The sequence below is a fragment of the Canis lupus genome, chromosome 4 (genome assembly GCF_003254725.2).
Source record: "Canis lupus dingo isolate Sandy chromosome 4, ASM325472v2, whole genome shotgun sequence".
Lineage (NCBI taxonomy): Eukaryota > Metazoa > Chordata > Mammalia > Carnivora > Canidae > Canis > Canis lupus.
Genome location: NC_064246.1, coordinates 48,397,781 through 48,422,989, shown reverse-complemented (window position 1 = coordinate 48,422,989; position 25,209 = coordinate 48,397,781). Strand labels below are relative to the sequence as shown.

At 36.3% G+C, this 25,209-nt stretch overlaps 1 long non-coding RNA gene across 2 annotated transcripts in view; it reads right to left on the bottom strand.

The window, feature by feature from the left end:
* LOC112651518 (uncharacterized) overlaps positions 1 to 25,209 on the bottom strand; it is a 108,034-nt gene that overhangs the window by 42,478 nt on the left and 40,347 nt on the right. Inside the window, exons 1-2 of one of the 2 annotated variants that reach the window (XR_007410253.1) lie at positions 15,154 to 15,434; positions 11,065 to 11,201 (exon numbers count right to left, since the gene is read on the bottom strand). This is a non-coding gene — a long non-coding RNA (uncharacterized LOC112651518). Of the gene's footprint in view, positions 1 to 11,064; positions 11,202 to 15,153; positions 15,435 to 25,209 lie in introns of those variants that run through there. The other variant, XR_007410252.1, reaches the window with a different exon arrangement.

The following is a 25,209-nucleotide window of genomic DNA, read 5'->3' as shown; positions in this document are numbered from 1 at the left end:
TCAGCCACCTAAGGGTCAAAACCCTTGATCACCCCACAAAGTCAGCTTCACTCCTTTTCCTTGACTTAGTACTATCTACCTGCTTCTATTTGCCCTGACAACACCCAAAATGAAGCAATTTTCTATTTTATCTGGTTAACTCTGTCATCCCAAAAGGTCTTCCATGGCCACCTTTGTCCTGCTGGCATTCAGTCAGAGTGATTTCTGTGTGAAATCACAGTGATTTCTGTTCTCATTTCTTGGTCACAGGCTAGGTAATCTCAAATTCTTAATATAGCCTAATGGCCCTATGTAATCTGATCCCTTTCAATTACAACTTTTTGACCTTTCTTCTCCCTCCTTACATTCCAGACACACCAATACCTTAAATATGTGAAGTCCTATATGAGTGCAGAGCCTTTGTAAACATTCTTTTTCCACACTAACCCTCAAACACCATCACAGGGTAATTCCTACTCACTGCTTAAGACCTAACTTAAATGCCACTGTTTCTGGGAAGCCTTCTTTATGTCCTGGACTAGGTGAAGTGTGCCTCTGGGTTACTCTCTTCTTTTTCTATGCTGTAAATATAAGATTCTCTATACATTTTTAGAGAGAAGAAGAGAAGAAGGCAGAGAGAAGGCAACAAAAACATTTAGTATATTGTCAGTCTCTCTCTAATCTGTGAGCTTCAACAGAAGCAGAGGCAATCTCTGTAGTGTTGTGTACTGAACGTTCAGGAGCTGGCATAGTGCCTGGCACGCAGTAGAGAAATAGTAAACATAATATTTTTGGAGAACTCACTAATGAAGGAAGCAAGTATATTAAAAGATCAACTAAAGACAGCAGCTCTATGAGCCAGGGTCCTCCAGGGAGGGAGAGGAGAGAGAGAGAGAGAGAGAGAGAGAAGAAGAAGGTTGAAATTTCTTGTAAGGAATTGGTTCATATGATTATGGAGGCTGGCAAATCTTATGATATGCAGGGTGAACTGGCAAGCTGGAGGTCCAGGAGACCTGATGGTTTAGGTCCAGTCCAAGTCCAAAGGTCTAAGACGCAGGAGCACCAATGCCCTACTTAGTTCAAAGGCCATCGGGCAAGAAGAATTATCCCTTACCCAGGGGAGGATCTTTTTGTTCTATTCAGGTCTTCTGCTGATTAGACGAGTCCCTCTCACATCACGGAAGGGCAATAAGCTTTACTCTGTCTACAGATTTAAATGTTAATCTCACCCAAAAACACCTCACGACACATTCAGGATAATGTCTGACCAAATACCTGAGCACACTATAGCCCAGTCAGGTTGGCACAAAAAATTAACCATTGCATTGGCTAAATGGTCTAAATGAGTTTGCCTTATTAGACATTAAATGTCCTGTCTCCAAGCTATTAATGGCAAAGCCAAAATCCTAACACACAAAATGTTTCAGCAACGCCAAGTTGTCTGACATGTTGGACAACTCTGTTATGACTTTCTTTTCCTAACTGTTGCCTGCATTTTATTTCAAAAACATAAAAGTCAAGAAAAGAGTAGTCAAACTAATGATGTTAGATGGTCCATGGGCTCTCTGTATACCCCCACCACCACCACATACAGATTCCCCAAAACTCTAACACAAGCCTGTGTGTTTTTATCAGTTTTTCTGAAGTTCTGGACATAAGCTATAGTGAAGAAAAAAACATTTAGACCTGGATACTGAATACAATTTTTCTCATAGTCTGAGGGAAAAAATTATAAAAGTTAGCTATTTACAGGGTCTCTTAAATGACAATCTATAGTCTCTAGCTTTATTTTTCTATAAGACTGTCCTCTTCTCAATCCTCAAAAATGAGTCCCTTCAAAATATGAATTCCCATCCTCATTTGGAAGAAATTCTCAAACTTGTCATAGAATCCATTGCCTTCCCTTATTCAAGGTTCATAGTGAAACACAATTAAGCACTCCAGTACATTTCCAGAATTTCATTCATTCTAGAAAAAGGTGATTGAAGTCTCCAGCCACACAATAAAAAAGAGTTTTGACACTCCAAATCTCATTGATCTCAATGGCTTTCAATATATTTGTTTTTTTCATCAGTCAGTTCTCCAAATGCTTCACATGAATCTTTGTGTCCTTTCAAAATTCATATCGAAATATCCTAACCCCCAGTGTGATAGTATTGGGAGATGTCGCCTTTGGGAGGTAATTAGGCTGTGAGGGTAGAGCTTTTGGAATAAGATTAGTGTTCTTTTAAAAAGACACGAGAGAACATGCTTTCTCTCTCCTCTATACCACGTGAGGTTGCAATGTGCCCTTGCTGGAGACCTAATCTCAGACTTCTGGCCTCTAGAACTGTCAGAAATCAATTTCTGTTGTTGATAAGCCACACAGTCTATGGTATTTGTTATAGCAGCCCAAACTGAATAGGACACCAAACATAAAATATTTATCATGTTCCTACTATTTTGCATTTTGAAGAGTCACCACCAGTGGTAAGGTAAAGATATGCCCCTTCGTACTTTCAACTATCAGAGTGTAATATACACACATACATACATACATGCAAACACACTTTCATGGAAAAACAGTATTTTACATTTAAATGTAAATTTATCTGCAAAAGCTTTTCCTGCCAATAGTGGAGACAGCATTATACATTTTAATGCAGAGCAGTTTCTCTCTTGCTCATACCAAGTCAGGTTCTATCTTTGCCTAAGAAACTAACAGAGAACAGTGCATGCGTGAACAACATAAACATCTGTCCCACATCACCACCCCAGAAACAAAATGACTTAAAAAAACACATATTTGAAATGTTAATTTGTCTTGTTGTTTTTCCTTTTACCATCATCCAAACTCTCCCTAATCCCACTTCCCCACAACTGGTTTCTATAGCGGAGAATAGAAAAAGGTAAGGAAGGTGGGCATTTCTTTCAGTGATACATATATACACTATGTAGATATATCTATATCTATATCTATATCTATATCTATATCTATATCTATAGTCAAACTTGATGTATCTTAAAATGTAACTTGTTGTAAGAGGAAAGCTATCTTCCAACTGCAACTTTGCAAGATGGATTTTTAAAATAGGATCATACTGCAGTCACCGGGTTTTTGAAAGGTGACCTTCACCCCCAACTACATTAGTCAGCAATTCAATTTTCTCAGTATCTTAAAGAGGTGATAATAGCTCCAAATTGTCCTGACATATGCTACCAGCTGCTTCTTTAAAGCAATAGTTATACAACTTCGCTTCTCTCAATTTGAATTTTTAAAAAATGTTCTTCTGTAGCAGTTGTTTTACACTTTCAAATTCAAGTTTGGAATTGAAAGTTTGGAAGTCATATGTACATGAGTTCCAACAGCCAGCGCTGACAAAACCTATTAAAGCCACTCTTATTGATACATAATTTTACCTTTCCATAATTTCAGTATATTTTAGATAACTTGAAATGCTGTCCTATTTGATCATGTTTATATCATTGGTCATTGTAATTTCACCCTGCATCTGAAATAACACCACATATTTTCTTTTTTTTTTATTTTATTTTATTTTATTTTATTTATTTATGATAGTCACAGAGAGAGAGAGAGGCAGAGACACAGGCAGAGGGAGAAGCAGGCTCCATGCACTGGGAACCCGATGTGGGATTCGATCCCGGGTCTCCGAGATCGTGCCCTGGGCCAAAGGCAGGCGCCAAACCGCTGTGCCACCCAGGGATCCCGACACCACATATTTTCAAAGAATGTTCACATCTGTCACTTTATGAAAGTCTCACAACCACTGTGAATACATGTGGTATATAATATCAATCACAGTTCAGAGTAGGAGAAATGGAAGCTCAAAGAAATTAGAGTGTGGATATTTGCAATCGTTCTGTTTTGACCCCCTGTTCTTCCTTTACTTAAAATTACTCTTGTACCATATCATCATAGATTCAACACTCAAGTTTATGTGATAGCCTCAGAAAACTCTACCTTTAATTCCTCCTATTTATCCAAGCTCCAAGCTTTTGATGCCAAATGTCTCTTGACAATTTCTTGTTGTATATTTGACCATAAGAACCTGAACTGAACACTCCTACAATCTTTTTCTCTTTTACTAATTTCTGTTGCTATCACCCCAGCAGCCTACTCTGACTTAAAAATTCAGGTTTTTAGGGATTTGCCCAAACTTTTCCACAAATAAAATTAGTGTGATGTCATCCAGATCCTCATTCCTACCACAGAACATTTCAATAACTCCCCATTTCCTGCCACAATTGGCTGAAATTTCTCCCAGGCTCTTCACATCCCTTAACAACAGGTTGGAATCATTTTATCTACTGACCTCATTGTGGTTGCTACCCACCTCTGGTTCTAATCAACTGGTGCACTGCACTGCCTTGTGAAGATACCAGAATCATTCTTGATTTACTGCTTTTATGTGTTTCTTTTAACCCCAAATATTTTCCACCAATTACTCCTTATTCACCATTCTTTCCTTGTACACCAACAAAAAGTAATGCCTGTCCCAAAAATTCAGTTTTTCAAGATTTTGGTATGGTATATTTCCAGAAATTTTTCTCATCTTTAAGCTCCTTCGAGATAATATGAAAACCAATAATGGTAACTTCTATATGTTTTGCCAAGTACCTTAGCCCAGAGATTATACACATTGAAACAATGTAGGTAGTAAGGGTAATTCTGGACTAGGAATCTGAAAGCTTAGTCTACTAGCTAGTATGATTTTGGATAGCTCATTTAACCTCCTGGATTGCAAAATCCTATCTACAAACAAGAATATTAAAATAGGGAGAAAAAAATCCTCCAAAACTCACTTTCCATCTTCATGATTCACCTACTGAATAATTCCCATCAGCATATAAATAAGTAGTGATACCACCATCAGCCAAACCCCATATCACCTTCCACCTACCGTTCCATTTTTCTTATCCCCTTTATGGCAAGGTTGCTCAAAAAAATTTTTTTTCCAAAATGAGAGAGAGAGAAAGAGAGAGAGAGAAATCAAGAAACAGACTCTTAATTATAAAAAAACAAACTGATGGTTACCAGAGAGGAGGGGGATGGGGGGAAGGGTTTTGTCATGATGAGCACCAAGTGATGTACGGAAGTGTTGAATCATTATATTGTACACCTGAAACTAACTAGAATTAAAATAAAAACTTAATTTTTAAAAAAATGTTTTCCATTCTTTCTGGATCTATTTCTTTACTTCCATGTTTTTCCTCAACCCATTATAATCAGACATTGCGTTTCTCACACTAGTAAACCATGTTTATCAAGGTAATAAGTTATATCCATTTTGCAAAATCCAATGATCAATTTTCAGTTCCCATTTGACTGAAACTATTAACAGCCATTTAATGTAGTTGATCACTCTATCCTTCTTGAAACACATGTTTAACCTGGCTTCTATGATACCACACTATCCTGAGTTTTTCTCCTACCTCACTATCTACCTCCTTCTCAGCCTTCTTGTTGGTTTCTTCTTTTTTTTTTATTTCTGAAAGTTACAGTTCTCCAGGGCTTAATCCTTAGCCCATTTCTCTTTCAATCTATATTCATTCGCTAATCACACATTCAACTTTAAATATTATCCATACAGATACTCTCAAGCATATATCCTTTTGTAACCTTTCATTTGCACTTCAGATTCATATACTCCACTTCTTTTTTTTAAAGGTTTTATTTATTTATTCATGGGGGGGGGCGGGGCAGAGACATAGGCAGAGGGAGAAGCAGGCTCCATGAAGGAAGCCCAATGTAGGACTCGATCCTAGGACTCCAGGATCACGCCCTGAGCCAAAGTTAGACACTCAACCGCTGAGCCACCCAGGCATCCCAATATACTCTACTTCTTATTAAACATCACCACTTAGATGTCCAAAAGGCATCTCACTTTAACATGTCCAAAATTCAACTCTTTAATAAAACCTGCCTTCTTTAAAATCCCCAAATTACCTCTTCCCTTATGCTTCCCCATCTCACTAAGTAGCACTATCTCTCAGGCCTTGCATGATGTTATACTTCCTCCTTCTTTACCTCATTGTTCTATACCATCTGCCATATTCACTCATGTCAAGCCACATGGGTTTCTTGCTATTTCTCTAGCACATCAAGTTTATTCTGTCTCAGAACTTCATAGTTCCTGCTCCTTCTACATATAATCACCTTGTCCAAGATATTTGCATAGATTACTTCTTCAATTTATTCTAGTCATCTTCCAAAAACTCCCCCCATTCTGAGTATCCTATATTTAAAATAGTGAACATACACACACATACACATACACACACACACATACACGTTTATTCTCTATCCCCTTACTCTGCTTTGTTTTTTAGAATTTATCACAACGTGATATATTTTATATTCATTCATTTTTTTCTTATTTTCTTTCCCTTCTAAGTTGTATAGTTGCTAAAGGGGATCATATCTCTCATTTATCATTATTTCCTCCACTGTTTAGAATAGAGACTGGCACTAGTACATACTTGTTGAATGAATGAATGATATTACAATGTTGATATAACATTTTTGCTATTGTTTACTCAGTTTTATCTAAATTGAATGTCTTTGTTAATTAAATGGCTATATTTCAAATGAAAAAAAATACAAGTAACCAATTCACAGTAGCATTTGTCACAAATGATAAATGTATATACGGAAAACAAAATAGTATTATGACATTTCAGTTAGCTATTATTCTATTAAAGACTGAGTTTGGGCCTCCTTCCATTAATAAAAGGAGATTATAAGGTATTGGAGAGGTCATAAAGACATACCAACACCAAACTTAGACTTTGCCTTCCTGAGTAAATCAAAATAATCAGGAGGAAACTTTTTGCTTATGAGATTCAAGATTATTGGAAGCCATGCCATTAGACTACCTAAAATCACCGCATACGTCATCAGTAGTTGACTTGTGGCATGTTGGGATGTCCTGCAACTAAATGGTTAAGCCCCTCACACATCTCACTCTATGAGGAATAAAAACATATTGCAAAAATTCACATATCTATCCAGGGTAGACTAATATTTGGAACCATATTTTCGCATCCCAGGGCTCTATCCATTAAATTAACCATCTCCCCCATTTTATGCCAAAACTATACTTCCCATCTTTCTACACACCTGTAATCTGGCTTTGGCCTTCCCTAAAGTGATCAGATATCCTAAATCTCTGACCACGAATTGCACTCAAAGTTTACCCAGGGGTTAAATCAAGGTCTAGGAAAATAAATTTCACAACTCTTAATACAAAGTCAATTATACTATGGGACTCCTTTTTAAAGAGTTTATATAATTTGCATATGTGAAATGAAGTTGATGTGCAGCCAAAATGACAGAAACAGATGCCCCTGCCATCACTTAATATGAAACATATTTTTCCATGCTGGTGAACAGAAGGCTATCAGCTGCAGAGGCTATAGGTGAAAAGGGTCTTACATTTTAGAATCCATTAAATATAAAATGTCTCCAAATTGTTCCCAAAACACATTTTATTTTATTCATTTGAATGCTATACATTCTTATATTGGGTTAAATTATAAACCCACTGCTTAATGGTTTATATTTCCACTCTGCTTCTAAGATATAAATAGCCAGATTGGAAACCTGAACTTCTGATCACCTTAGGCCTGGTAAACAGTGGTTTATTACAAATGGTTGTCATAGTAATAAATACACTATTGTAAAACTGAGATAGAATGATATATCCACATAAAATTAACATAACTTAAAATATCCAATCAAGAATGGTTAAGATAAAATCCTAAATCTACTATAGTATAACAGTGATTTAAATATGCATATTTAGCAGGTTTTCCAGCTTTAATTTATTCATTTACTCAATGGTCATTTGTTGTTAGGAAGCAATATGATATGGTCAGTAGCGCAAGAAATTTGTTATCATAAACTCCTGGGTTCATATCTTACCTCTCCCACTACCAGTTCTATGGCCTTGGGTTAGAAATCTGGCTCTTCCAAGGCTCTATTTTCTACATAAAAAATGGTAAGACCTTTCAAAGCTGTTGTAAAATTAAATTAAGTTAAATTAAAAAGTAACATGTGATTCAGTCAATCTACTCATAAACTCCTCTTCCTTGGAGGCAACCTCTCCTACTATGTGATATGATATATATTATAAACACAAAGGTATGGGGCATAGTTGTTGATTCAGGAGTTCTCAGTGTAAAAAAATTTCAAGTCTTTTCCACTTTAGTGCCATACAATATGATTTCTCAGACTGGAAAGCTGGACACAATTCTACTATCCTCTGGTGTCTCATTCTTTTTTATCCTTCAGATCTGAGCCTAAATGCCACCTCTGAAAAGAAGTCTATTCTGGCTGGCTCCTAATATATAGTTAGTCTTAATTCCCAATATTCCATTTATTCCCTTCATGGTATTTATTACAATTTATATAATCCTGTGTGTGTGTGCATATGTGTTTTCCTCTACTGCTAGACTATAAGAGGATTGACAATACATTTTTTGGTGTTAGTAATATCTCCAATTCCTTCTCTAATTTTTTGGTGTTAGTAATATCCCCAATTCCTTCTCTAATAGCCTAGCACTTAGAAAACATTCAAAGAAATGTGTTCAATAAATGAATGGAGATATAGTGTTGAACAATAAAAACATATCTCTTTCACTTATGAAAGTAATATTCTTAAGTGAAAAACAGATATTAAACAAATTTCAAAAGTTGTTCAACTACAATTAAGTAAGTTAAGTAAATACAATATATTTCATACATGAAATATGAAAAAATATGCTAGGAGTACTTATTTTTGAGTAATTATCTATAATAAAATTCAATGAGTACTATGATCAAGAAATGTTCCAAGTTCTTCATGGTAAAAGACTTGTTCTAACCAGTCAAGGGGAGAAATCTGAGATTTCATGGAGTAGCTGATATTCTGATCTAGGACTAAACATGGGTATAATATTGTCAGAAGTTTAAAGAGTAAGAGAATATTCAATGGTAAAGGCCTTATGGTAAACAGACATCCACAGAATATTTTGTAAAGATAGAAAGAAATGCCGATCAGTACAAGGGGAAAAGATCAGGAATCAAAAGTAACTTAACAGGGAGAACTTCAGGTTTAGTTTTGACATGTAAAGAGTTCAGAAGTCATTGTTTTCATTCCAAAAAAAAAAAAAGCTGAACATATGGCTAAACTAAAAGTAAATTACTTTTCTCAGACTTACTAGAAAACTGAATTTGCAGGGTAAACCACCAGCCCAAAATCTCAAGAGACAGGTTCATTCAGAGAGACAAAGCTAAGATCTGAATAGAAGCTGATAAAGTTATAAATATAAATGATATTACTTCCCAAGGCTGTTCTTTAAAAAAAAAAAAAAAAGATTTTATTTATTTATTCATGAGAGACAGAGAGAGAGAGGCAGAGGGAGAAGCAGGCTCCATGCAGGGAGCCTGATGTGGCACTTGATCCCAGCACTCCAGGATCACACCCTGAGCCAAAGGCAGATGTTCAACCACTGAGCCACCCAGGCATCCCTTTCCTAAGGCTGTTCTAACATATTACCACAAACCTGGTGGCTTGAAACAACAGAAATTTAGTCTCACAGTTCTGGAGGCTAGAAGTCCAAAATCAAGATGTGGGCAGGCCATTCTCCCTTTGCAGCCTCTGGAGAAGAATCCTTTCTTGCCTCTTCCTACTTTCTGGTGGTTGCCAGCAAACCTCAACATTCCTGGCTTATGACTGCATCACTCTAATTTTTTTCTCTGTCTTCACATGGCTGTCTTCCTTCTGTGTTTCTCTATGCTTTCCTTTTGTGCAATGTCTCTGTGAAATATAGATAGGCTGAGATTTTTCCAAATCCTCAAGTTCTTGTTTCATTTGGTTGTCAATTACTTTCTCAATTTTTCTCTTTCCTCTCATATTTTACTATAATCAGATCTCTCCCTATATTTTCTCTTCTGAAAACACCAGTCACCCAGTATAACCTCATCTTAACTTGATTATATCTGCAAAGACCCTATTTTGAAATAAGATCACTTTCACAGGTAATGGGGTTTAGAATTTAAACATATCTTTTTTTTGAGGGGTGATACAACTCATCCCGTTATAGATTGCCCTCCAGCCCCCAAAATTTATGTCTTTCCCACTTGCAAAATACATTTACTCCATCCTAATATCCCTGAGAGTCTTAACCCTATTCAGCATCAAATCTAATTCCAAAATCTCATCTAAGTATCGTCAACTCAAAAAGTACCAAGTCTTACCATCGAAATAATCTAAATTAAGTATGAGTGAAATTCTGGGTATAATCCCTTCTGGGGCAAAATTTCTTTCTACCTGTGGACATATGAAACTAGAAAATAAGTTTTCTGCTTCCAAAATACAATAGTGCAACAGACCTAAGGTAGACATTCTGAACCCAAAAGGTTGCTTCAATACCCTCTTGTCACTCTACCCAGAACATGTTTTAGTATATTTTGCTACATAGATAGGCTGAGAGTTTTTCGAATCATCAAATTCTAATCTTTTCATTTAACAATTCTCTCCTCAATTCATCTCCTTCTTCTCACATTTTACTCCAATCAGCAAGGAGAAACCAGGCCATGCCTTCAATATTTTCTATTTTTCACCCAAAAGTTAAACACAATTCAGCCAAGTTTCCTGCTACTTTATAACAAGGATGACTTTTCCTCCAGTTTTCAGTAATATGCTCTTCACTTCCACCTGAGACCTCAATAGAAACACCTTTAACCTCCACATTTCCATCAACTCTCCTCGAAGCAAGCAAGGCTTTTTCTATCATGTGCCTCAGATTCTCCCAGCCTCTACCATCCAATTCCAAATCTACTTCCACGTTTGTTTGTTGTTTTTTTTCCCTTTGTGTGTGTGTGTGTGTGTGTGTATTTATTACAGCATCCACTTGCCTGTACCAAAATCTGCTTTAGATTCTTAAGGCTGCCATAAAAAAACGATCACAAACTGACAACATAAATCAACAGAAAGTTATTCTGTCACAGTTCTAGAGACAAAAAATCTGAATTCAAGGTGCCAACAGGACCATATTCTCTCTGAAAACTCCAGGAAAGATTCTTTTCTTTTCTCTTTCTACCTTTTGGTGGTTGCCAGAAATCCTTGGCATTTTTTCAGCTTGTAGATGCATCACTCCAATTTCTGCCTCTGTCTTCACATGGCTGCTCTTCTTTGTATGTATCTGGTTTCTGTATTTAAGTCTCCTTCTCTTTCCTCCTAAAAAGATAACAGTCATTAGATGTACGGCCTACTCTAATCCAGTATGACCTCATCTTAACTTGATTACATCTACAAAAGCCCTATTTCCAAATAAGGTCTCATTTATAGCTACAAAGTTTAGGACTAGAAAGAGATGAGGTGTGCTGAATGGAAGTGAACTGCCAAGTTTTGGAGTAGCCAATTGAAACAAGCCAAATGAAAGTCACAGTCAAGCCCTTAATCTCTTATCTCAATAGTGTAAGCAAGAGCCTACACTAGAGAAGGCACTGACCACCCTCTGTTCTATTTTTCCTGGTGAGATAGTAATCGTGGAGGGCCAGATAGATCCGCACAGACATAGGGAGCTTTCTCACAGCTGAGGGAGCCCCCAACAACAACTTCCTGCAGGGTTTTTTTGACTTGGGGGCCAGAGGAAGGATGGAAGAAGGACAAGGAATGGAAAAGTACTGAAGACTGAATCAGAGCAGAGAAAAAGTATCTTCAGGGGACTCTCCCCTGAGTAAGGAGGTTTTGGCAGATGTGCCTAAAGCGGGCCCCAATAAAAAAGACTTTTGAATGCAAGTGCTTAGGCTAGGAATGCAGATGTGTGCAAGGGAATAGTTGGCCAGAAGGTCCCAAGTCCTTGACCAGAGACTCCCTCAGAGACTTTAGTTCATTGACTGTGCAATGAATCTGGTGGAGGGAACATAGCTCTTCCTCATTAGGGTTGGCAGGGAAAGCCTTTGTAAACTGCCTACTCTTGAGCCTGAAAAATCACATGTAAGTTTTTGGGCATGAATGGACTCCTCAAGGACCTGAACATATCTTTTGGGGGACAGTATTCAATCCGGAGCAAATGGTAATTTTGACAGGAGACTGAATGTGGTCAGGTATGAGAGTAAGAAGTTCCTGAGGCTATAATCTTAAGGCAAAAAGATGCTTTTATGGGCTTTACCTCTAGGAATCCCACCAGGTGCTTACAGTAAAGATATAAGGAAAATTTCCTCTTGGTTCTGGCAGTTCTAGTAATCAGTATGAAATATACCCAGAGTCTTCTCCATAACAAAGAACTTTCCTCCAGAGAAAAACACTTTTCTGGACCCTTATCCTAGTTGTGGAAGGGCATTCCTTTCACCCTAGCTTTACTGTCTCACCTGAGAAGAAACAATCACAATCAATAGGGCTCAAAACTTCAAGGAAATAAGTTGAGAATGTTGCAGGCAGAGAAAAAAGTAGAGGACACTGAGGATAAAAGTATACCACTGGAAAAACAATTGTGAATGTCATGATCTCAAAATATAAGGCCCCTAAGAGACTGAAATTTAATTAGAAGATGATAGAACACTCCTTCTCCCCATACTTTACCACCATGCCAAAAATGCTTTAGTGTAAACTATGGATTACAGCTGAAAAAGCTGCAAGACAGACAGACTGAGAAGAAGTACTGAGGGAAGCTCAAAACCAAGAGAAAAGATGAAAGCAAAGACCCAGAGGAGTTTGAAATCTCTGGTATCTATAGATATAGCAATCATTAAATACAGCCCAAGTCCTAGGCAGATTACTATAAATTCTCATACCAGAAGACTGTTTACCTCAATTTCTATTGCTTGATACAATACAATAACTTAGGCATGTTATATTCATACCACAGAGAAGTGGAAACAAAGAGAAAATCTTGAAAGAAGCCAAAGGAGAAAAATGTGCAGATTTCTAAGTGAAAGAAGCCAGCCTAGAAAGGCTACAGACCATATGATGCTAACTATATGATATTCTGGTAAAAGCAAAACTATAAATATAATAAAAAATATCAGTATTGTAAAAAAATCAGTTGTTGCTAGAGGTCTGGGAGGGTAGAGAGGGAAGAAGAGATGAATAAGTGGAACACAAGGGATTTTTTTATGGCAGCAGAAAGAACTATTCTGTATGACACTGTAATGCAGATACATGACTCAGTGCATTTGTCAAAACCCACAGAACTGTGTAGCACCAAGTGTGTACCGCAATGTGTGCAAACTTTAAGAAAAATCATTTAGGAGGTCAGGATCACAGGATGGACAGCAGTATGTGACAAAATAATCCAACAGTATTACAAAGGTATGAAACGACTTCACTGGAAAGCATTGGGGGAAAAATGCTGACTTTAGAACTTTAAAAATGAGTGGAATTTGGAATACAAAAGGTAAAGGGAACTATACATAAGCATTGTACTCTAGTTGATAAAGTAGCTTCAGGGGTAGAAGCTAACAAACTTGAAATTATACTGTAATTGAAAAATTAAGTAAATGGAAGGTGGATGGTAGGAGCCAGGTTTCTCATTGTTATAATGGGGTTAAAGACAAGAGGACAAAAAGCTAGCATGATCCATGCAGCAATACAGTTGGAGATATCATATGAACACATATTTGGCCTAAGAACAGATGGTAATAATATAGAAATATTTAAAGATACATATATACACATATTTCCTTGGTCTGTTGGCTAAGAGGGCCTGGAGGTCATGGTACCCAGCATCTAGATCTTGGCTCCTAACACCATTCTCAATGACAGGAACCAGAGAAATGGCACGAATCTAGGGATATGGCAGGAAACATATAAGATGAGCCTAGAGAATCATATAGTGCCAGAAAACAAGTGCTACATATGCACACACATACACACACATGGAAGCATGTCCAAGAAAACAGGACCAACTGAAAGAGCTCCCAGTGCCCAAAGATGCAATAATCTGAGCAAACTAAAGTAATATTGGATTATAACCCAAAGTATAAAATGCATATTCACCAGTCCACACTGATATTAATAAATGATTAAATAAACAAATGGGGGAGAAGAGAATAATCTGTTCAGAATTCTACACAGTTTATATGAATATTGCTCCCTCAAGGAGATGAACAATAACTCCCCACTCTGTAAGCTATTTGGAGTGGCTGTTTCCCAAAGAGCGGAGTATGACAAGAGGGAAAAAGGATAATTGTACAGTGGAGAAACCTGATAAACACTGACTCTGCCAGGTGATCAAGGTAAATATCAATAGTGATAACTCATGTTGGTAGTGTGTTCCCTTGATATGATGTGATGAGAATCAAACTTTACCTCTGTGTTCTTTCTCCCAGGAACACATTTCTCCAGGCCATCATTTGTCTGAGCAAAACATCAGACAAATCCCAACTGAAGGATTTCTACCATGTACTTGACTAGCACTCCTTAAAGCTATCAAAAACACTAAAAACAAGGAAAGTCTGAGAAACTTTAATGGCCAAAGGTACCCAAGGAGACATAACAATTAATGTGGTATGCTGGGTGGGACCCTGGTACAATAGCAAAAAAAAAAAAAAAAAAGACATTAGGTTAAGACAAAAAATCTGAATAAAGTATAGACTTTAGTTAATATTAATGTATCAGTATTAATCTATAAATTGTGACAAATGTATGATACTTAGATATTAATAACAGAGGAAATTGAGTGTAGGATATAAGGGAACTCTCTATACTGTTTTCACAAATCTGCTGTAAACCTGAAACTATTCTAAGGTTAAAAGCTTATTTCAAAAAATAATCAGGGGAGCCAAAGTGGCTTAGTCAGTTAAACATCCAACTCTTGATCTCACTCAGCTCAAGTCTTGATCTCAGGATTGTGAATTTGAGCCCCACACTGGGCTACATGCTGGGAGTGGAGACTACTTTAAAAAATTTTTATTTTTAGTGATCACTTATGAACAAGATCTTACATATATCATCAAAAATCCTAATTCTATGACACTTCCAAATAGGCATAGAAAAAAAAGAATAGTAAAACTTATTTAAGGTTAACACATTCTTATCTTTATTATTTTACTCACAAAAATGTTCCACCATAGTCCTGAGAGCCAGAGAAAGCCTTTGTCTTGGAAAGAAGGGTTGAAAGGGAAAACAGTGTTTACAAATTTAAATTAAAAATGCACACTCCTCTACTTTTATACTAGGTATTCACCATTTTTGTTCCGGCTCTTCTGGTTGCCCATCTACCAGGAATTAGTCCTGTTTTCTTATTTCCTGGCAGTCTGCCTTGCATTATAAAAGCCCAAAGCATCAGATACTCAGTTTATCAGACACTTTGAAGTTCAGACTTGGGCATGTGACACAATCTGGGGAATTCTGCTAAGAGGCTTTGGGAACAGTTTTCCTTCCTAATCAAAAGATATATAAGGAAAAACTTCCCATATTTCTTCTTATATATGTATATATTTCATGGATGATGTTGTGGGAGGACATGATGTCTAGAGCTACAGTAGCCATGTAGCAATCATGATGCAATAATCCTAACAATGAAAAGTCAAAGCACAAAAAAAGGTTGTTCGTTACTGTCTAGAAAATTGTCAACCTTTGATGGCATCATTGACCTACTAAATTAGCTAAGCCTAAAATCCGCCCCACATCCAGAATCCTTGTTAAATATCCTAGGACTTCAGATTATTTTAGTTGTGTATTGTTACTTAGAGAGGAGAGCACTGTAACTATTACATATTGGATTATACCATAACATAAATTTGCTCTTCCCCACTCCAACCTGTTTGTCTACTTGAACTTGACCTATATTATTCAAAACCCAATGGAATTTTCAACACCTGACAATCTCATTCCAAGGAAAGATAGCCCTGCTCTAGTTCTAGTTCCTTTATTATCCGAAGTAGGGGTACAACAGCTCATTGCCCATCAGAATCATCTGATTAGCTTGTTAAACATTTGACTTCCCAGATTTTACTTCAGACTTCCTAAATCAGTCCCTAAAAGAAATCTGGAAATTTCCATTTTTAACGAGCTACTAGGATAATTGTGGTAATCCTCTAAATTTAAGAAGTACTAGTTCACATCCCATTGACTCTTAGTTCATATGTTCATTATCTAACCCCATAAACCAGATTTGTAAGCCTCTAGAGGGCAGGAAATAAGCCTTAAGTGATGTGTTTTAGTTTTTCTGGTATATTTTCTGTTTTCTTCTGAGACACTATAACTCAAAGCATAGAACAAGTCCATGGTAGGTCTAGAGACTATTTTAGGTAGAGCATTATATGAAATGGAATAATGTGGTATGTTTATCTTAAAGATGTGACCTGAAATCTAATTTCAAGGCACTCTTTAAGTAGCAGGGATAAAATTATCTACAAAAAAAACTAAATTTAAAAAGAAGAAGTCCATGAAAATCATTTTGTTCCATAAGACACCAAGAATTCCTCAGAATTTATTTTTATATTTACCTTCTATTCATTATATGTGAGGTTAATTTGAGCAAAAATAATATGTAAAAAAGGGTGGAGATATAACTCAAATGGCTGAAGTTTGAGGAATATTGTTCTGTGAGACTGTAGTAAATAGGCTTAATTTATTAACCATGACAGTCATCACTTTAATTAACTAATAAACAAAAAAAAAACCTGAAAGACAACCTATTTTTCTACGTGCTTGCCTTTCACCAAGTGTTGCACAGTAAGAAATGCATTAGTAAAAAGGGAAATAAAATCATACAATTCACCCCTGAAGAGTGAGGAGTGAATCTCTATGCAATCCTTAATTCAACTAATAATTATTGAGCATTTACTATGCAGCAAACATTGTTCCACCAGCTATTTGAATGCTGCCGTGATTAAGCAAAAAATCTGAAATTTTTCACTTTTAACAGGCTATTCAGGCAGGTTGAACTAAGGTGATCTTAATGAAAATCATAACAAATAGATTAATTCCGTATGTCTGTTGATAGTACAGCCAACAGGATTTCCTGAAAGATTAGAAATGGGCTTTGGGAAAAATAGAGTGATGGACAACTCTATGGTTTTTATTTTTGTTCTTTAGTTTTGCTTCTTTTTTCTTTTTTTTTAACTTTTGTCTGAACAACTGGAAGAAAAGAGTTTCCTTTTATTGAATAGCAATGTTGGGGAACAAAGGGCAGAAATTGGAGTGCAGTTTCAGACATACACTACTATTAAGTTTGAGAAGTTCACAATAAAAAGAAATGGAAATTACAAGTAGGCATTTGAATCTACAAGTTTGGAGTTCAGGGAAGAAGGTCAAGGTTGGAGACAGAAATTTTGGAACTGTTAATATCTAGAAGGTATTAAAGCCATGAGATCTGAAAAAAATCACAAAGTGAGAGGCTGTGGGGGAAAAAAAAAAAAAAAGCATGGTCTATGGATATAGCCCTGAGACATCCAAAAGAAGTTAGGAAGATGAGAAGAAGCTATTTGAAGACAGAAAAAGTACCCAGTGACATAGAAGAAGAATCAAGGAAGAATAGTATCCCTAAAGCTAAATTGAGAAATTAGAAAATAAGCACCTGTGTCAAATGATCTGAAGGGGAAGAAAGATAGGAACTTAGGGATTGGTCATTAGATGAGCAAAAGCAAAGTCACTGATGATTCTGACAAAACTTTAATGGAATGAGAGGAGAAATGCCAAGAAAAGAATGGGAGGAGAGAGGTTGATTACAGGTGATAATAGATTGTTTTTCTGGAACTTTTGTTATAGAAAAGTTAGGGAATGGGATAGGAGCTAGAGGAGGAAGTAAATGCACGAGATTTCTTTTATAGTGGATAATATTCCATCATACCATTATACTAATGAAAAATCATAGTGGGAAAATTGATCACAAGAAGTTACAAGAACTGCTAGAATTTCTGAAAAGGCACAGGAAAATGGGGACCAGGAAAGTATTGGTCTTAAGTGGGAAAACACCTAGTTTTACATAATAGCAGGAAGGAAGGCAAGATAAGTGGATATCAGTGATTTGGGCTCATCCATGCGGTAGCATCGAATGGTACCCCATACCAGACCTCAAAAATCCCTCAAAGACATATGAGGCATTATTCTATTTTTCCACCAATGGCCTTTATTAGAGAATTTTAATTGAATTCAAATTCGGAATGAGTATAGTTTTACAGAGGTATTCTAACTCAATTAGCTGGAAAGAAACTACAAAGAAAGTAATATTCAGATTCAGTCAATCAAAACTATCTTGCCTCCAAATGTTTCCTAGTAATGAATGAAGGAAGGAGCAAGATTAAAAGCCTTCTTCCCCTGGGGTATATTACTCTTACTATTTTTCATGAAATCCATACAACTGACAACAACATAACAATAAAATATCATTTCATTCTGACTACAGTTGGTCCTAGGTACAGGATGAGGCAACCAACTGTGGCCTGACTTAGTCAATGATAATATATTTTTTCAACTTTCTTATATAATTTGACTGAAGAGTCCCTGGGTCATGGTAAATTTGGTATTAAAACAATATTTTAAAAGCCTATAGAAACATATAATACACTGAAATGGTTCATAACTGGATTAGATTCAAAAGGTGATTAGCTTTGCCTGCTATGCCACTTTAGACCAAAGCCCCTGGAATGCTGAAGCATCACTTCTTGGATCAGGGTCAGATTTGATCAACGTCCAAAATTAATCAACGATATAGGAAAAGTTGAACAAGATCGGCTGCTAAGCCCTTGAGAACAAATGAGGTTTACATTTCTCATTCTGATGAGCTAGCAGAAAAAAAAAAAAAAAACGAAACTACACAATCTTAAACTTTAAGCTGATTTTTTCCATAGACCACAAGTATATCCAGCATATTTTCAATATTCAGTAGCTTAAGAACAGCACCTCTAAATGCAAAAACATCTTTGCTCTATTTGAAGATATTTCATATTTACATATAGAACCAAACACTTTTCATATGGGATCCAAAAGTTATGGCTGAACCAAAGCCTACAATTATTTTACAGGTTGTTGGGAATCTGTCACTTTTCTGCCTCTGATGTAAGTGTTTTATTGCTTCTGTCTCTTTCCAAATTAGCAGACCCAGAGTCACCCAAAAAGCGGACTAATGTTTCATTTTTACAGTACAAAATTAAAATGTTTAACTCCAAATATTGAAAGCTCTTATAAATCGAACCTAAACTTTACCTATCATATAGTCATCTATCCTTCACCACAGCTGAGAATATAAACTACTTAGCTCTGAAAAGAAGAAATGTCATTATGCAATATTCAATATTGTTACCTTTTATACATTACTTGATGAGTCATTAATAAATACACAAATCTGCACAAGGTATATGGCATTGGAAAAGCACAGGAAATAGCTTAAAGAAATGAAAGCACCTGGCAATCAGCAGAGATGGTGTCTTAAAGGACAAGCTGAGCTTTTCAAGTGATCTAACGTGTATGAATCATTAATATATCTTTAATTATTTAGGACACAATTTTTATCTTTCACCAAAGGCATCATACAAAGATTTATAATAATCTTTTTAGTGGCTACAATAACACTTGCATTTACCTAAATAAGAATATGTCTTGTTTTATATACATGCCCACAATCACATTGTGATACTAAAGTCCAAGTGCATAGTACAGTAGATTTTGTGACATTAACCAATTTATTTTTATTAATCTCCATAGATATCATAAAAGGACACTTTAGCATTATTACATAACTGTGTCATATGGAACTTCAGTAGAAATAACTGGAAATATAATTATGCCCACTAAAATTACCAGATTCATAATTCCACATGTAAAATATCGTAATATAAACACATAAATGTTTCTAACCATAGTTTTCTACCTATGGGACCAAATCTAGCTTTTCTCACTTCTTTCCTAACTGGAAATTTCACAGGTGAGTCAGAGCTAGAATTCAAAAGAAAGCAAGGAGGGAAATAAGTCAAGAAGCCTTTGGAAAAAAAGCTTTAAAAAGTATCTAATTTTCTTATCCATATTAATAGAAAACAGTTCTATCCCCATAATGTCATCTAATACTATACATGCAAAATTAATAGCATAAGTCAAAAAAGCCTTTCATTAACTCTAGAAACATTTCTTTTGAGTTCAGACCCCCTTTCTTCACTCCTCATGTCCTGTTTGTGGTTGGGGAGTGGGTGGAGGGTGCAGAATTCTCAGCATTGATCACACATCAGAACAAAGTCTGTTATTCTGGAATCTGCCTTCCCCATTAGGAACTCAGTCCCACAGCTCTTGAGAATTGCATGGCTTAGTTTTCATTATTTATGATTCATGTTCCTATTAAGGCAACATTCAGAAAGCAGGATAAATGGAAATGCTTTTGACTGTTCATTTGTGGTACGAATACTGACAGCGGCTTGTAACATCCATTGCAATAAGCCCTGATGATTGTTCACCCATGGCACACAGAGTAGGAGCAAGATACTGCTTAGTATCTACCAAAATGTGAACATAATTCCTTTCCCTCTTGCCTTCTACTCTACATATCCAATAAGGTTATAGCCTGTAGATATTCAGTAGATGACATATTCAATAATTCTGTAGGCCCAAGCACATGCAGCAATATTTTTCATTAAAAGGTATAAATGTATTGCTCCCCCATTAATCAGCAACGCATTACAAACTGGTTTTTATAAATGTTAAGGCAACATAGTTTAGTTGGAAAAAGATGGCACTTATGACCAAAGACCTATAGCCTACCCCAACTACCAAACATTTATAATTGCAATCCTGTCATTTTTTAGGTTCCCTTACTAGGATATGAGAATAGAACTTGAGTGCAAACAAGTGCTATGGGATTTTGATAAAGAGAAAGCTAGATATATGTTTACAGCAGCCGGTCAAGGGCAGCATGCACTTTCCAGTTTATCACTTTGACATTCCTCCCTATAACGCCACAGGGAATAAGGCAGTGACATTTGTGAGATAACAAGTTCACTGGAGATTATTTTTGGGATTGAGTCAGGTCTCAAAGCAGAATTTAAATAAGTGTGTATCCCAGCAGTCCCACTCTGGTTAGTTTTACCTGCGCTTCTTTCAGCCACAGCAGGGATCCACCTATCACCTTTTCTTCTCACTCCTGGTGGCTACATTGGAAGCCTGAGTTCAATTCTAATTGGTTATTCACTGAAAACACACATACACAGAAAAAAAAGTCTACTTTTAATGAGGCTCAAGTTTCATGTGGGTTTTTTTCCCTTGCTCACTGAGGTAAAGATCAGCAACCTAAAAAGAAAAAAAAAAGTCTGTTGAGTACAAGGTCCCCTCCAGTTCCTTCTCTGAAAACATTTTACTGTAGAAAGTCTCTAATTAACCTTCATTTAAGCTATTCACTAGATTAACAGCCCTGTGCCCTTCCCTCTGATAAACTCACCAAACTAATAGGGCATGATAGACTTAAAAGCATCTTCCTAGCCCTTTACCCAATTATGGGTTCACTAGTTGGGCTGTACCTTTATCAGGAGTCAGTTGTATTTGTTCCCATCCCGTACCAGCTAAAGTTATCAAGGTAATTAAAATATTCAATGAACTATATTGTAAACCACTGAAATATGAGTAGAATGAAAACTATGAAAATTAAGTAAAATGTTCTAAATAGGACAGAAAATAGAAAAGATATTCTAAATAGGACCACTATCAAAATTACTACTGAATTAGTGTGAATGAAATGAGGGAATCATAAAAATCCAGATGGAACTTGGAAATAGGCAGCCTCATAAATATTTTTAAATTCTGATGCTTTCTAAAAGAAGCAGAACCTGAAAACAGAATATAAGAGATACAGCTTTATGGGTGCAGTTTAATCAAGAAAACAGATACAGAACTCCAAGCAGTGGAGCTTCCCTCAAAGAAAGGCCTCAGATTATGTTGATGAAATCAGTATATGAATATATATTTAAATGTTTTACATTAAAATAAAATATTTAAGTGTACATGAATCTTTCATTTTTTATGATTCCCTCTCTAAATGACTTTTTCAATTAACCTATCACCCATTGTTCCTAACTGTTTCAGGTAAGAAGTCGGCTTCTGTTTTTCTAACCTAACCACATTTCACTGTCTTCTGTTACTCTGCTTCCCTGAAGGCAAATGCCTCAGAATAGTATTTATTAAGAAATCTCCCTATAGCATGATGGAAAATGCTGGCAAGTAAAAAGATAGCAAGTCTTTGCATTTTAACAGAGAGTAGTGATAAGAAATCCTATCGACCTGCATGAATAAAGATTTCATTCTGGCTTCAACTTACTTCTAACCCTGTTATCATCCCATGACATTTTGCACTACTGAGGGAAGAGGGTGGCTAGGTCATTGGTGCAGATGTAATTTATGGCAATTTAAACTGAGTCAAGAGTTAATAACTTTGAAATAATGCACGCATCTCACAGTGAGTTTAACCACGGTTTATTAAAAGATAAGTTACTTATGTCTTTTTGCCTACCACATATCCTCCTTTAAAAACAAGTTTGCCAAGAATTAAGCAAAAGTTCTTATGGTGCTCTTAGTATTTTCTGAATTGTGAGCTTTTTATAATGACTTGTCAGAACGTAAATGGTTAATAAAGAGTCCACAGCTCACCTTCATCACTCTTCAGGTACATTATCAGCAACAGGCACATTTCTCTTCACTCTAAAATTGTAGAAAATGACACTGTTGTGAAGCCTCTGGGACTCCTCACTAAACATGAATATTCAGCACTAAGAACAGAAGCTTCAGCATACCAAATTAAATGCAACCTTAGCAAGCACTTATCATTTTTAAGTCATTTGCATCTTTTCCCCCTAGACTTCCCTTCCCAACTGTAGAAGATGAGTGGGCATCTCTACCTAGTCAGCATGAATTTTACATACCTGAGTGAAGAGGCAAATGGTTGCCTTCACTGGGGTTTCAGGGTGAGGAGTTTGGGCTGGTCACCTGGAACAGCCAGGTAACCACCAAATAGTCAGTATTACATGGGATAAAGTTATCACTGACAAGCTCCACAATACTGTTCAAGTCCTATCACAGTAATCCTCAACTAGGATTGTTTACTTGCAAGTATCAATAATCAACTGGAGCTGGTTTAAACAAAAGCAGGAATATATTGTTATGCTTAACCTGGAAGTTATAGATGGATGGACTAGTCTCAGGCAGGCATAGACGGTTGAGGGGTTCATACAGTGTTATCAGGTCTCTCACTCTTTTCCTAATCTCTGCTCTCCCAGATAACCCTCTCTGTATAAAGGTAGAGATAATGTATGTGGTCCTCAGAGCCTACAAATTCAGCAAAAAGAGTGTCTCTGAATATCTATGTCAGCCTCTTGATTGTGCCATCCTATTTGGGTTTATATGCCCATGCTTTTGGCAGGAAACTCAGGGCCAATAATTAAGAACATTTTCAGGATTGCAGGGTATGGGGGAAAAAGTTCTAAAAAAAAACCTAAACATAAAACAGACACAGAACCAACCAAAAAAACAAATAAAATAAAATAGCCAACATCCACAAATATGCCTTCAAGGAGCCAATAGGAGTTGTGGGCAGGGAAGATATATGTGGAGTAATGAAAAGGATGTGATTTTTAAAGCCAGAGCTCTGTCTGTGAAAACTGTTCCTACCACCTACCAGCAGTGACTGCCTAAGCCATCTCTCTAAGCCAGTCTTTCCATCTGCAATGCAAGTTCTAGTTTCCAGGATTGTTTCAAGAATTAGATATCTTCTATGTGTAAAGCACATAGCATGGAGCCGGCCAGATAGTAGATGTTCAGTAAAAGGTATTTTTTATTATTTGGGTGAGGCAAAGGAGCCAAGATTAATTCTAAATCTCAACCAAAAGGAAGTAGAGAGTTAAAAAGAGATGATTTTAAAAAAAGTATTTTCACTAACAGGGACTAACAAAGGGCCATATTTGCTTTGAAATATTTCAAATAAAAATTAGCATAAATTTATAGAATACCAACTATTTAATGTAAGTATCAATGTATTGTTACATAGTAATCTGGTGACTCATTTACAACCAAGCATGTGCTCAGAGTGTGTAGATGCAATAAATGTGTGGCAAATTTTTCAGTCTCAATATTCACATTGATATTTAATACACACTGAATAATTAGCACAGCTCAAAATGGGCTAAATGGGTTTCTAAAAACAGAAGGAGGAGAAGGCATCAGTAAAGGCTTATGGATGAGCAAGGAATGGAAGGCTATTTAGAGTTTGAAATCTCATTTCTGGCTCTCACAGTAACCTCCTCTGTGACCTTGCCTGCCAGTCTATTAACTTCTCAATGCTTTCCTCATCTGCAAAGGAGGGAACTGCTGGGCCCTAATCACCTCCAAAAGATAGTCCGTGTTTGAGAACACGGCATGAAAAGGAAGAAAGTTTATTTCAATCTTTAAATTTCACCTCAAATCCCAGGACAATTTTATTAAATGAGCAATTAATTAACACATACCTAGCTTTCTTATTATTGCACATATATGTTAATTGGGTTTTAATGCATAAGACCAAATTTATTAAATAGGCATATTTCACAATTGATGTGGGAATTCAAATCCCCACAGAATCACAGAGCAATGGGGCCAGAGGCAAGCTTAGAATTGAACTAGCTCAACCTCTTCATTTTACAGGTGAGGAGAATTAGAACCAAATCATATTTTCTAGGCCTGAACTTCTACCATTCCACTTGAGAGATTTTTAAAGGTTTAAAAGTTATTGTTTAAGGCAAGATTAGGTCTCTCCACTACAAAGAGACAATTATAAATAAGAGAAAAAAAAAGATGTAAGAGGCAGGACTGAACACAAATAATCTAGATTGGGTCCTGAAACTGTTTGAAAAGATGTCCTTGAGAAGGGAGACTCAGGAAAGCCATTAACCACAGAGATGAATGGAGGAGCAGAAGAGGAAAGAGTGCTTCAGAGAATTTTCACTTAATAATTCTCCATGTTCCACAAAGACAGCACATCACTATCTACAAAGAATCATGAAGATGGAAGTCAGAAAGAGAACTAAATCCTAGAATTCAATGAAAATATTCACTTTACTAACCAATGTAAGGTTACTCAATTAGCAGTTGATAAGGAAAATATTAAATGAAATGTCATCATACCCTACAACTAAATTGAATAGTTATAAGCAAATTCTAAACAAAGAGAAGATAATTATTAGTAGGCAATATGTGCCATATGCCTAGAAAAATCAACAAACCAGTTGGGTTTAATTATAAAAATTTTCAAGGATGCCTGGGTGGCTCAGTCAGTTAAGTGTCTGCCTTCAGC